Genomic DNA, 12,778 nt, shown 5'->3' on the forward strand with positions numbered 1-12,778 from the left:
TTTAATATTTCCTGCTTTCTTTTTTAGTGTGTGTGTTTTTCCATCTGGTGCCTGATTACGTTGTTGTTGTTTGCTTGTTGCTTCCTGTTTCTGCTTTGCATGGTTTCTGTCTATGTAGCCCAGGATAGGTGGAGCTGGAGAGACAAAACTGGACCGGTCAGCACAGTCAGGCACGACAGGAAGTGAGCAGCCGACAACAATGGGCCGAAGAGAAAATGCTCTGGAATTGGTGGTGGAGACGCTTGCACTTGTCTGCATATGGCAGAACCATAAGATGGCATGATCGGGGCGCTATGTGCCAATAAACTTTCTTTTTAATTTTTTCAAGCGCAGCATAAACAGAGAGGCACAAACAGGAAAGACGGGTGATCGGTGTGGGTCTTAAGGAACCCCCCTGGCCCCCCAAATACCAGGGAACCTAGAAAGACGGAGCCAACAGGCCTGAGACCCTGGTTTGAACTTCCAGCTACCAGAACTGTGAGAAAGTCAACCGTGTTAGTCCTGGTAGACTAGAGAAACAAATCCATAAACACACATATGTGTATAACAGAGAGTTTTATATAAAAGGAAATTATACATTAAGGAAGCATCCAAACCCAGTCCAATCCAAGCCTATATGTCCAATATTAGTCCCTATGTTGGATACCAATCTATAAAGCCTTCTTCAGACTCATGAAACACATGCAATGACACCAAATACAGGATGCTCATGGGCCAGTGGGCATAAAGTCTTAGGATCCAGTGGCGTTGCAAGCATCTCAGCTCTGGCAGGGGTCACTACGTGGCTTCTCCAGCTTCAGAGGCCTGGTTGCATCAGGGTAGATCCATGTGGTTTCTCCAGCTCAGGGCACTAGCGTAGTTCCATGTGTCTTGTCAGCTGCAAAGTCTCCCAGGGAGGGAGCCGAGAATGAGAAGTGTCTCCCGTCTCCAAGGAGGAAAATACAGCCGTTCCCAGAATCCTCAAGAGAAGGCCATGCCCACACAGAGGTCTCACTGGCTCTCTCTGGATTGACAAACTGGACTCCACCCCTTCACTCTTAATCCTCTCAAGTCCTGATTGACACCAGCTGATGTAACTGCCACAGTCAACTCTGTCCTTTAAAACCATGCAGTTGCAGGATCTGTGTTCGAGCTCGGGTTGGCAAACTGCGGCTTGCGAGCAAGCTATCCGGTGCACACATGTGGCTCTGAAGTGAAAGAAAAAGAACTTAAAGGATATGATTCAACAAGGGTGACCTCACGTGTTTATAAAAATATACTCATGGCTCTTAAATAATTTTTAACTTGTTGTGAGGGACAGGATTGGCTCTTTCATCTCAAAAGCTTGCCCACCCGTTCTTGCTGACACGCTGTAAAGTAGAAAGTGTGTGTGCGCACGTGCGCACTGGGTCCCTGAAGTCGCCTCCCTTTGTCTCAGCGGGCAGAATGAGGTGATCAGTCATCAGGCTTGGGCTGCACAGGCGCTGGCAGTAAAGAGGGGCATTGATGCCACTCTTGGCCAAGACGAGTTGCCATGCCGCCTTGTGAAGCTTGGGCACGTTGCTGCCCAGAACAAAGTTAGGACTCTGTTCGCAGGGAATTCACAGGGAATGTCTCTAAGTCAGTCATGGAGTCATAGAAAAAGAGGGGTGAGAAAAACAGGACAGAAAAAGAGGAGTCTCAGAGGGCAAACGTGGCAAGGCCCAATCCAGCACTGTACTGGAGCAAGAATTCCACTCGTGGGTTCTTGGACGGACATGTCCGTCATGTGGAGCTGAAGACACCGGCTCTCGGGTGCTGTTATCAGTGGGAAAATCAGACGCAAATCTCTGACAACCCCCCAGCCCCCCCATGACACTTCATGTCACAATTCCCTGCTCATCAATTAATCTTCTGATGATAATTGGGTTTCTCAGAGCCCTCCAGGCAGTCCCACGTCACCTTGTGAATGGAGACATTGACAGACTCGGGCAATGAGAGGTCTCCCCACAACACAGACCCACCTTAGTGACCAGAGGGACCACGTGCTGGCTGACTTGCCCGGCTGCAGGCCAGTAGCTGAACCCCGGGGAATTCAATAGGTGACCGAGAAGTAGAGCCACAGCCATCTCCAGGTCACCCCCCGCAGGGGGGGGGGGGCGCCTGTACTCTGTACTACTTGAAATATTTACTCTTTATGCACACGCCACTTCAGACGTCCCTGGAAGAATGGAATGAAAAGGGTGGAATTTTACCACAAACTTTTGGAAACACACACACACACACACACACACACACACACCCCACCCCCCATGGCATAGGGGAGATGAGTTGGGCTGCTGATTACAAGGTCAGCAGTTCAAAACCACCAGCAGCAATAAGGGAGACAGGCAAGGCTTCCACTCCTGTAAAGCATGACAGTCCCAGAAGCCCACAGGGGAAGGTCTACTCTGTCCGGGGGGGGGGGTGTCACTAAGAGTCAGCATCCACTTGATGGCGTGCGTTTGGTTTGAGTTTGGGTGTGTGTGCTCACACAAACACACTGTTGTTGAATCCAACTCAGAGCGACGCTAGGGGACAAGAAGTTCATATTTTAAAATACAAGGCACTGACTACCTGTCAGCAATTAAGTATGCCACCACCCTCCTTGGAGCGTGCGTAGGTGCCCGGTGGGTGCTGGGGAAGGTCGGGAGTGGTAGGTGGATCTGGGTTCCTCCCGCTGAGTCCGGCAGACCACTGTGCTCCGCAGGTTGTGGCCGTTAGTATTGAAATGGACAAGTGGAGGGACCACTGTGCACAGCCCGGCAAAGAGGACCTTGTCCTGCTGCAGACCTAAGGTCACCTGGGAAAGTCTCAGGGGTGTTCACAGGAAGGGCCCGGCGGGGCTGGGAGACGCTGGAAATGGAGGGCATTGTGGGGGGCGAGGGCATGGAAGAAGTGTGTGGGTAAAAGAGAGAGAACCAGAAAGACAGACAGACAGACAGACCCGTGGTGGTGGACAGGTAAGCTCTGAGGTCTATCTCTACTGGTACCTTTCGAGAGGAAGCCCGCCGGGGCTTCTGGCATACAGAAAGCTCTCAAAAGCGTCATAGAGGACAGCTGTGGAGGGAAGAAGGCAGCTTGCTTCATTTGTGGGGGCTGCCCAGCCAACGGCTGACTGGGGGACACCACTGTAGCCCCAACCTTGCCTGGGTCCTCCTCCTTGGCCTGCTCCTTAGGTGGGGTCAACAGCTGTGGACACTCCCGGCACAGACCTGTGATCGGGGGCCACGAAACTGTGCCCCTGCCCCTATGTCCCCCCTCCTTGCAGCCCGGCCATAGAGGCTAGGGAGCCGGAAGGGAGGGCTGGATGAGCCGCCTGGGGGTGCGTGAGGCGGGGGGTGGGGTGCCCACAGTGTTTACATTTTTCCTCCTTTCTCTTTGGTGGCCTGGCAGCCCGGCAGTTACACCACTGTGGTTTGTTGGCCCCCGGGAGTGCCTCCGTTACATAACAACGACAACCGTCTCTCTCTTTCTCTCTCTCTCTCTCTCTCACACATACACACACACACACTGTTTCACACACAAGTGGTTTGAACACATACTCATACACCCAGATATAGGTACAATCACACACCCACACGAGCTCACACATATCCAGATACAGTCATACTATTCCACACACACATCTTACACAGACACACTGGTACCTCTAGCCTGACACACTCACACATCCATGCACCGACATACCAACTCTCAATCATCATTTTGGATGTACACACACGCATAGCCTCACCTTTACCCATACCTCTCGTACGGGCGCGGGCACACGCGGGCACACATGCATCGAGGGTCCACCCACACAGGTGGAGGCCCGTGATGTGAACAGGGACTGGGGGCAGCTTTCAGACCCTTAAATGCCCGTCACCCTCAGTGGAAACCCCTGAGTGGCCCTGTGACCCAGCAATGCTACTTCTAGGAATTCATCGGAGAAATTCTACTCCCCCCACCACGCACCGGGACTGGGTCTTTGGTCCGAAAGTAAACTCGTGAGCAGTCTCCCTCGCACGCCTCCCTCCCAGGGGAGGGTCCAGGCTGCTGTTCAGAGAGACAGAGGGCCCTGGGCAGGAAGTACCACATGACTCCATTTCCCTGCCCCAAGAGATACAATGTTACGTGTGTGTGATTATTCGTAGTGCTGGGTGGCGCAGTGGTTCAGACCTCTAGCCTCTGAAAGAGGCGGCAGTCTGCTTCAGCAGGGAGTCTAGCCTGGGAACCCTTAGTCCTCTCGGGTCGCTATGAGTCGGAAGGGACATGCTGGCGATGGGTCTGGGTTGGGTTCCTCGTGAATACATATTGGGATCCCACGCACATGATCGACCACAAGCATCCACCAGGAGTAAAAGACAACCAAACAAGAAGTCCTCCCCGGGGAGGGTGGCACGGTTCCCACTCTGAGCCACGGAGACCACGGGGCAAGCGAGGTTCCTCGCTGATGAGCTGGCAGACAGACCTGGGCAAGTCCCTCCACTTCCGTGAGCTTCCTTTTCTTCAACGGTGAACATGGGGAGAACAAGACCAATCAAAGGGTGGCCCGGTGTGGTGCGGCAGAATAGGGAGGCCCTTGTAGGGGCCGGGCTAGGGAGAACCAATGGACAGTGGTGACCTTTGCCTGCCGTGAAGGCCCTTACAGGCCGGACACAACTAGCTAACGAGGACACCATGGTGGCTGGGTGGACACGGGAGAGGACAAGTCTGAGACCAAGAGGGCGCCTCTGCTGAATGTCAGGGGGAGAGTGAACCGGTGAAGCTGCGGGGAACTGGCACTGTGCCCCTGGCAGAGGACACAGGGCGGGAGAGGGTCCGTATGTGTGATGGGTATCAGGCAGGGGAGGGCCACCTTCCAGGTTCCAGGGGCTTGCAGGGCATGTTGGGAAGCAGACTGGGGGTGGGGTGCCCTGCAGAGGCCCCAGGCCAAGGAGAGGTGGGTCACTTAGGAAGCTTGCCCTGGAGAGACGCAGGCAGGAGGACAGCAAGTGTGAGGGGACAGAGGGAGGCACTCATCAAGGCAGTTAGAAGCTGGGGCTCTGGGCATGGGCCCCATGTACATGACACGGGAGAAAGATGATAAAGACTCTCAGGGGAGCCAGGGGTGGGGTGTGGGAAATGAGGTGCTAGCAGCAACACGTGTGTGGGGACAGGGACAACTGAGGGGGGTCACTCTGGAGGCTTGAGGTACTTCTGGGACATGTGAGAGGAGAGGGGTCCCCAGGCTACTGGGCAGGGTGATGCGGTGCAAATGAGACCACTGGGTGGCATGGTGGGCAGGCAGGTACGCAGGCAGGCAGAGCTCAGCTCTGCCCATCTCCTCTACCAGTTTGCCCACGAAGCAGATTGATGGCATTTTGAATTCTTTCAGCTCCTCCCCAGGATCTCTGGGTAGCACAAATGGTCTGTGCTCGATCCTTAATTAAGGTGACCAGATTTTAACATTGGTGAAGCGGGACACCATTAATAAAACTCATATCCTGGTGAAATAGCCACACGGCAGCCAAAAACCATAGACCCTAGCTTGTTGTGCATTCTTTCCAAAAAGCGGGACTTTTTTAAAACACCGCGGGATGCAGGAAAAATTGTTAAAAATTGGGACTGTCCTGCCAAAAGCGGGACGTCTGGTCACCTTCGCCTGAATGGAAAGGTCAGTCAGTGGCTCAGACCCCTCCAGCGGTGCTGCGGAAGAAAGGGAGGCCGGGGTCTACAGACAAAAGACCACAGCTATTAGGAACCTAGAAATCAGGGAGGCTCCAGAAGGGTCTTCAGCCCCCTCTCTGAGCCTCTTACCTTTGAGATACTGAGAGAACTATCCTAGATAACGGTTTCTTTTGAACTTTTATTTTTTAGCACTAAGACAGCTTTCCTAAAGAACCATTCTTAATTCACGTTACTCTCCAGAGAGACTTTAGAAACATGTGGTTCTCTTCCAAAAACCAAACTCAGTCACTGTTCATGGAAGGCGAAATTCCTTCAATGCTTTCCATGGAGAATCCCTGCCCTCATGGGACGAAGAGTCTTGGGAGGAAGGCTCATATATACATAAAAATACCTTTACATATATTAGAGTTACAAATCCTTGGGGGGTAGGGTAGGGGGGAAATCAAACAAAGCTGCTGGGACCAGAGGGCGGTATCGGGCTACCCTCCCCCCTCCAAGGAAACAGCTTATCAGGAATTTATTTAAAGGAGAGCCTCCGAGGAAGAGTTTGGCAGATTAGCATGTGCAAAGGCCCTGGGGCAGGGAGTCAGCCCAGATTAAGAACCATTGAGGAGGCCCATCCAGGAGGCCAGTGTTGTTGGGGTGGGATGGGTGAGGAGGAAGTTGTCCTGCAGGACCTGGTAGATTGGTTGTCAGGTTTTAGATTTTCTTCTGAGTCAGCATTTGAGAAGACGAGTGATTTCAGTTAAACCATTTTAAAAGCACAAACGAAGCACAGAACACGCGCGTGAGACCCTCGGCTTCGCAGAGAGCTGAGCTTTATAAACAAGGGAGTGAGCGCGGGCTTGTAAAGTGCAGTCAGAAGGGGGAGGGGCGCGGATCTGAAGGGGCAAAAGCGCCAATTGGTTTGAATTCTGCTCCAGCCTTTTCCAAACCTCCTGACCCCTCATCTATGGAAAAGGAGGTTATTCCAAGGATCCTCATTAACATATGTAAAGCCTTGGTTGCCTAATTAAAGCTCCACACACATTAGCTCTTAGTCTTCACCGAGGCAAGGGCAACCTGGAGACCTGGAGACCCCTGGGCAGGGGCTGGAGAGAGGGCGCAGCTGAACAACTGTCTCCTTTGGTCTCATCAACAGCAGTGGCGGCGGCTGTGGTGGCAATGAGAAGCCCGGCTTCAGCTCAAATGAAGAAACCGAGGCTCAAAGAGGTTGGCTGCAAACTGCTCAAGGTCACACAGCACCCAAGTAGCAGCGGTTGTGCGAGAGTGGGGGGAGGGGCAGCCGTGTGGCGAGGCTGAACCTCAGTCCCAGTTCTTTCCACTGCGATGACCCCCCTCCAGTACCCCTGTCCTTTTTTACAGCGGAATAATATTCCGTTGTGTGGAATTTTGTGTAGCCGCCATCAGTTGGTGGCACTTGGGCTGCTTCCACTTTCTGGCTCTTTCGAAGGCTGCTGTGAACGTTTACGTATCCAGTTTTTAAAAATTTATTTATTTAACGTATTCGGTTTTGTGTGAACAGGGCGTTCATTCCTTTTTTTCCTTTTATTAAAAATTTATTTTTTTAATCATTGTATTAGGGGCTCATACAACTCCTACCACAATCCATACATACACTGTCAAGCACATTTGTACATTCGTTGCCGTCATCATTCTCAAAACATTTGCCTTCTACTTGAGCCCTTGGTATCAGCTTCAGTTTTTCCCCTCCCTCCACACTCTCTGCTCCATGAACCCTTGATAATTTATAAATTATTTTGTCATATCTTACACTGTCCGACGTCTCCCTTTCACCCACTTTTCTGTTGTCCATCCCCCAGGGAGGAGGTCACATGTAATCTGTTCCCCCTTTAAACCCACCCTCCCTCCACCCTCCCAGTATCGCCACTCGCACCACTGGTCCTGAAGGGATCATCCGCCCTGGATTCCCTGTTCCTGTCTGTGTCAGTGAACATCCTCTGGTCTAGTAAGGAAGAATTGGGATCATGATAGTGGGGGGGGGGGGGGAGAGCGCAGCATTTAGGAGCTAGAGGAAAGTTGTATGTTTCATCTTTGCTACATTGCAGCCTGACTGGTGTCTCCTCCCAGCGACCCTTCCTTAAGGGGATGTCCAATTGCCTACAGATGGGGCTCCACTCCTCACTTCCCCTCATTCACTATGGTAAGATTTTTTGTTCTGATGATGCCCGATACCTGATCCCTTAGACACCTCCATGATCGCACAGGCTAGTGTGCTTGTCCCATGTGGGCTTTGTTGCTTCCCCCCCCAGACCCTTCTGTAAGGGAATTATTTTTTTTAATCATTTTATTGGGGGCTCATACAACTCTCATCACAATCCATACATGCATCAATTGTGTAAAGCACATTTGTACATTCGTTGCCCTCATCATTCTCAAAGAATTTGCTCTCCACTTAAGGCCTTGGCATCAGCTCCTTTTTCAAAAAATCACTTTTGGGGGGCTCTCAGCTCATAACCACCCACACATCACTTGTATCAAGCATATTTGTACATGTTGCCATCATTATTTGCTAAATATTTCCTTTCTGTGGAGTCCTTGGCATTAGCTCTTTTGTCCCTCCCACCCTTGCGACCCCTTGATAAATTATAAATTATTATTTTCAGCTCTCACACCGACTGCTTTCTCATTCTTTGGGGTGCACGCCTAGGAGTGGGATCACTGTGGTATTGTTTGGTTTCTCAGGTGGGAAAAGTCTCGGCTCTTGCCTTCGCTTGAGGAGGAATTTAGGCCGAAGCCTGGCTTGTGATCCTAGTGGGTTTTTTATAAAGGACGGAAGTTTCAGGTTTTACAGTCTCTGAACACTGGTAACCTCTCGGACTGCACACCCACGCGTGGTGGCCCGAGTCAGAGGGACAGAGGCATGGCCGAGGGGAACAGGGAGATGCGGCCCAAGGGCTGGTGCTCTCTCCAGGCTCTGGTATTTAGGGCCTTCAGCTGGGAGCTGAGGTCGGAGGTATTGGTTGACCCCATTGGCTGAATTACGCTCATCTGGACTAATATGGACCCACCTGGCTCGGGGGCCTGAATGGACACGTTGTTAGGTTGTTAGTCATCCTGAAGGGGGATTGGGGGGGGGGTTTCCAGGCATGGAGGACACCCCTGGTCCCTGTCTGTAGCTACTTAACATTATAAGGTGCCTACTAACTCCACGCATAGCTGTTTCAGGAACTGTCAACTCTTTTCCCAAAGAGGCACGCTGGTTCTTGTAATGATTTTATTCCCGTCGGCTCCCCGGTTGGGTTGTTCTAGCTCCATGAAGGCAGGGATGAGGGTCTGATGGGTTCTCACGGGCGGTGACCAACGGTGGCCAGAGGACTCAGCCTCTGGTGCACTCATTATGAACCCCCAAACGCGAACTCCCTGCCAGACTCCTAGCGTCCTTGCAGGACAGGGTCGAACTGCCCCTGGCAGTGGCCGAGACGGGCTTCAAAAGCTTTGGGACAGATTCCACCATCTTTACCTTCCATTTGTCCACACATTTTTGAAAAGCCTCTTCATGCACATCAGGGTAGACGTGAGGCTTCATAGTGGTTGACGTTTTGGAAGTCGAATCGCAGGCTTTTCTTCCTAGGTGCCTCTGGGAAGGGCAAACAAGTAGCACTGGCCAAGGGTTTGCCCCGCCGGGGATGCCGGGGACTAGTGGAAGGAACACACCGGCTGGCCCTTCTCACCTGGCTGAGAGACTGGCCTTCTGCACGCTTAGTCATCAGGTGGGGCTTCCTCAGCAAGGCCTTGGGGCCTGAATTTCAAAGACCTGCCCCCACCTCCACTAAAACCCAGTTGGGGCCCAGTTGAGGGGGTTCCTGCTCCCCCCAGCCAGCAGGACCCCCCTGCAGAGGGGTCACCGGGAATTCTGTGTTTCATCAAATATCGCTGGGCCATGGAGTTTTATTTGAGAATAATTTTAATTAGCCGGAAACTAGGACTTTAATAAATGGAAAACAGAGAACTTTCCAAGGCCACAGCTGGGAAACACTCGCTTTTTTAAAAATTCCGCCCAGCTTCCCAGGCCAGCTAAGCACCCTAACTGGAGGGCAGACTGCCAGAGGAATCCACAAAGAAAACAAGGCTTATTTTTAGCAAAATATTTTAAACTGGTTTCAGCGAGCTCAGGAGTTTTCTTGTCTGTCTCAAGCCCTTAAAATCTCTCCGTGGATTTCGGAGGCTCCTCTTGCCCCAGAGGGTAAAACATCTCCTCTCCCACAGAGCTATTTCTGCCCCGCTGAAAAGGAAAGATCACCCTCCCCCTTCGCCCAGAAAATTCTTTCTAAAAATGTCCACACAGCCCGTGAGCAGTCTCGCGTGCCTTTGGCAGGTGTGACCAACGATGACAGTGGGTCTGGGGGGTCCCGGCAGACTTGGGGTCCCGGTCCCCTGTAGCTCAGTCCAGCCTACAGCACTACAGGAAGTGGGTGACAGCCTGGCCTCCACTTCCGGGTTTTGAAAGCCCTGTTCAAACTTGAAAGCTGTCTGCTGACAACAAACCAAACCAAACCTGCTCACACACAGCTACCCGCACCCAACCCATCCCAACGCCGCCCAGCTATCGATGCTCACACCTACACAGGCACCTCCCCCCCTGCCGGCCCAGACACAAACACAGGCAGACCCCAAACGGCAACACCTCCTGACTCATGCCTGTTCACACTGCGACAACTGATGCAGAGTCAGGACAACACGCATACCCCCACAGCCTCATGTACCTAACACAGACGCAGGCCCCACACCCCAACACCTACACACAAGCCCCCAAGTCCACATGCCCCACAACCATCACCTCCGAATAACCCCCACAACAATGCCACAGACAGAGCAACACCCACAAACCCTTGCACAACCCACAGACAGACCTGGACACAGATCCCCACCCCCACCCTCACCCCTACAGATACATTCCCGCCCACCCACAAGCTAACCCTGGGGCACACACTCATACACCTTCTAGGTCTGGCAAGAGTGGTGGGGAGACGTGGGAAGAACCACATGGTCTCGGGTGGGCCCTAGGGGGTGCGGGGTTTCCCGAGGCAGGCCGGCACCGCACCTCCTTCCCCGGAGGCCGGCCTGGGGAAGGTCTGCCCCACCGCTAGGCCTTGGCTCCGCCCTGGCTCTCCCTTCTGCCCTCCCTCTCTCCTTGGCCTGGCAGACACGTGCGCGCGCACACACTGCAACAGTCTGGGAGCCACGGCTCTGCACACCCTCAGAGCATGAACCGGAGTAAAGAAATAGAATTCAGTGAGGTCAGAGCGGCTTCTGGCTGGACGGTAAGCCCTGCTCAGCCTCAGTCCTGTGGCAGACCCTCCCTCACGGGGCAAGGGAGGTGCAGACCCAACTTCCGGATTTAATATTGTTTTTCTTTCCCAAAACATGGCCCAGAGACACATCCACCCTCACTCACGCCATCACAGCCAAACTGAAGGGAGAGTACCTGGGATTGTTTGCAGTGCCAGGTTCAAAGGCTGCCTCGCGGTGTCCTCTGCACTCATCCACATGGGGGGGGGGGGAGTTTCGGACAGGGCTCCCTACACCCCAGCCCAGGCCAAGTTTAACCCTGAGCTTGAGAGTGGCCGGCTAAGGGCTTCCCCGCACCCAAGTTGGCCAGGCCTGGCCCTTGCCCACTCACTATCCTCCTAGTCTCCAGGGCAGGCAAGGGCCTCTCAATAGTGCGCTTTCCCACCCCCAGGAATAAATAGATCCAGCGTGAGGGCTGGAAAATGCAGGCGCGCAGGCAGCCTCTCTCTGAATTTAGAGGGTGGCACACACATTGGGCTGCTTAAAAATCACCTTAGCCTTCCAACTGCCGTGGAATTGACCCTACAAAGATATTTTAAATACCAGCACATTCCGGCCTTATTTTCACAAGTGACTACAAGAGTTTTATCTTGAGTACAATTCCGTCTTGGAGCCAGTCAAGTTTAGTTCCACTCCCCAAACCTTCACTTGTCCTTACTTGCAATTTCTACTTTTATTTCCCTTCATGGACGAGAAAACGTTCCTGAGAGCGAAGCAAGCCGTAGCCCAGAGCGCGGTGTGTGCAGCCTCTGCAGAAAGACGGTGACCGACAGACCCTCCATTGATCTGCAGCGAGGAGATTTCTGAATGACACTCCCCCCGCCCCCACTGCACCCCACCACGCCAGCTTTCCACGGTCCACTGGGTCTAAAATACAAAACTTCAGATCCCAGCAGTTGGGCTTTCAAACAAACTAATTTTTAAAAATGAATGTGGCTTACCCCAAAAAGAAGTTAAACATTCCAGCTGATCAAAAGTCCTTGTTTAGAAAAATAAGTTTCGGAATGGAAGTGGAAACAGGGCCTTTGAAATGCAGCTTGGCCTAAATAGCTCCACATTGTAGACTTTTCCTCCCCATTGCACATTCTTTACTGCGAGGCGGCCAGGGAGCCTGCGGGGTCTGCGGCTGCCCCAGCCTGCCTTGGCCTCTGGCTCCCCTGCCCCCACCGCGAGGCTCTCAGCCAGGGGCCCGGCATCTGGGAGAACTTTGAGACTGTTCCACAGCCCCTTTTGGCAGTGTGTGCCAAGCACCAAGATGCTCCAGTTAACACCAGTGCAATCATGGCTAACGTGAAACAGCTGCTCCAGGCCTGGCGGGATGCACCAGTCTGCCCCTGCTTAGGCCTTCGGGGGCTCAGCTGTGAGTCACAAGAGACCAGCCCTCCCCCCCCCCCCCACCAGGCTGAAGCAGGCCCGGAGAGAGGGGTTGCAGCCTTGGTTGATAGAGCCCAGCTGTGGCAGATTAAAAAACCAACCAACCTAGAAACATTGCTGAATCTCGAACCTACTTTGGAGTGTCAGAACTGTAGATTACGTGGGAGGAAAACATGAATTGATTTGTACACCTGATTGTAACTGTTTAGAGGGATTGTGTAAGGCATGTGTGTGGCTGAGTGGTTACAGCTTGGGCTGCTTCCCACAAGGTCAGCTGTTTGAAACCACCAGCTGCTCTGCAGGGAGAGAAAGGTGGCTTCTACTCCTGTGCAGTTGGTTTTGGAAACCTACAGGGGGCGGTTCGACCCATCTTCCTCTGAGTTGGAACCGATGGCAGTGAGTTTTTTTTCGGTTTGGGGAGGACAAGTGGCATCTTCATACT

The 12,778-nt window shown here is 52.8% G+C and overlaps 1 long non-coding RNA gene across 1 annotated transcript; it reads right to left on the bottom strand.

Moving 5' to 3' along the window:
- Positions 1-594: 594 nt before the first annotated feature.
- Positions 595-12,074, bottom strand: LOC142430706 (uncharacterized). Its single transcript, XR_012780656.1, has 3 exons — positions 11,904-12,074; positions 1,983-2,179; positions 595-1,187 (listed from the first exon to the last, which is right to left on the bottom strand). It is a non-coding gene; the product is annotated as an uncharacterized LOC142430706 (long non-coding RNA).
- Positions 12,075-12,778: the final 704 nt, after the last annotated feature.

The sequence above is a fragment of the Tenrec ecaudatus genome, chromosome 17 (assembly GCF_050624435.1).
Source record: "Tenrec ecaudatus isolate mTenEca1 chromosome 17, mTenEca1.hap1, whole genome shotgun sequence".
NCBI classification, from domain to species: Eukaryota; Metazoa; Chordata; class Mammalia; order Afrosoricida; family Tenrecidae; genus Tenrec; species Tenrec ecaudatus.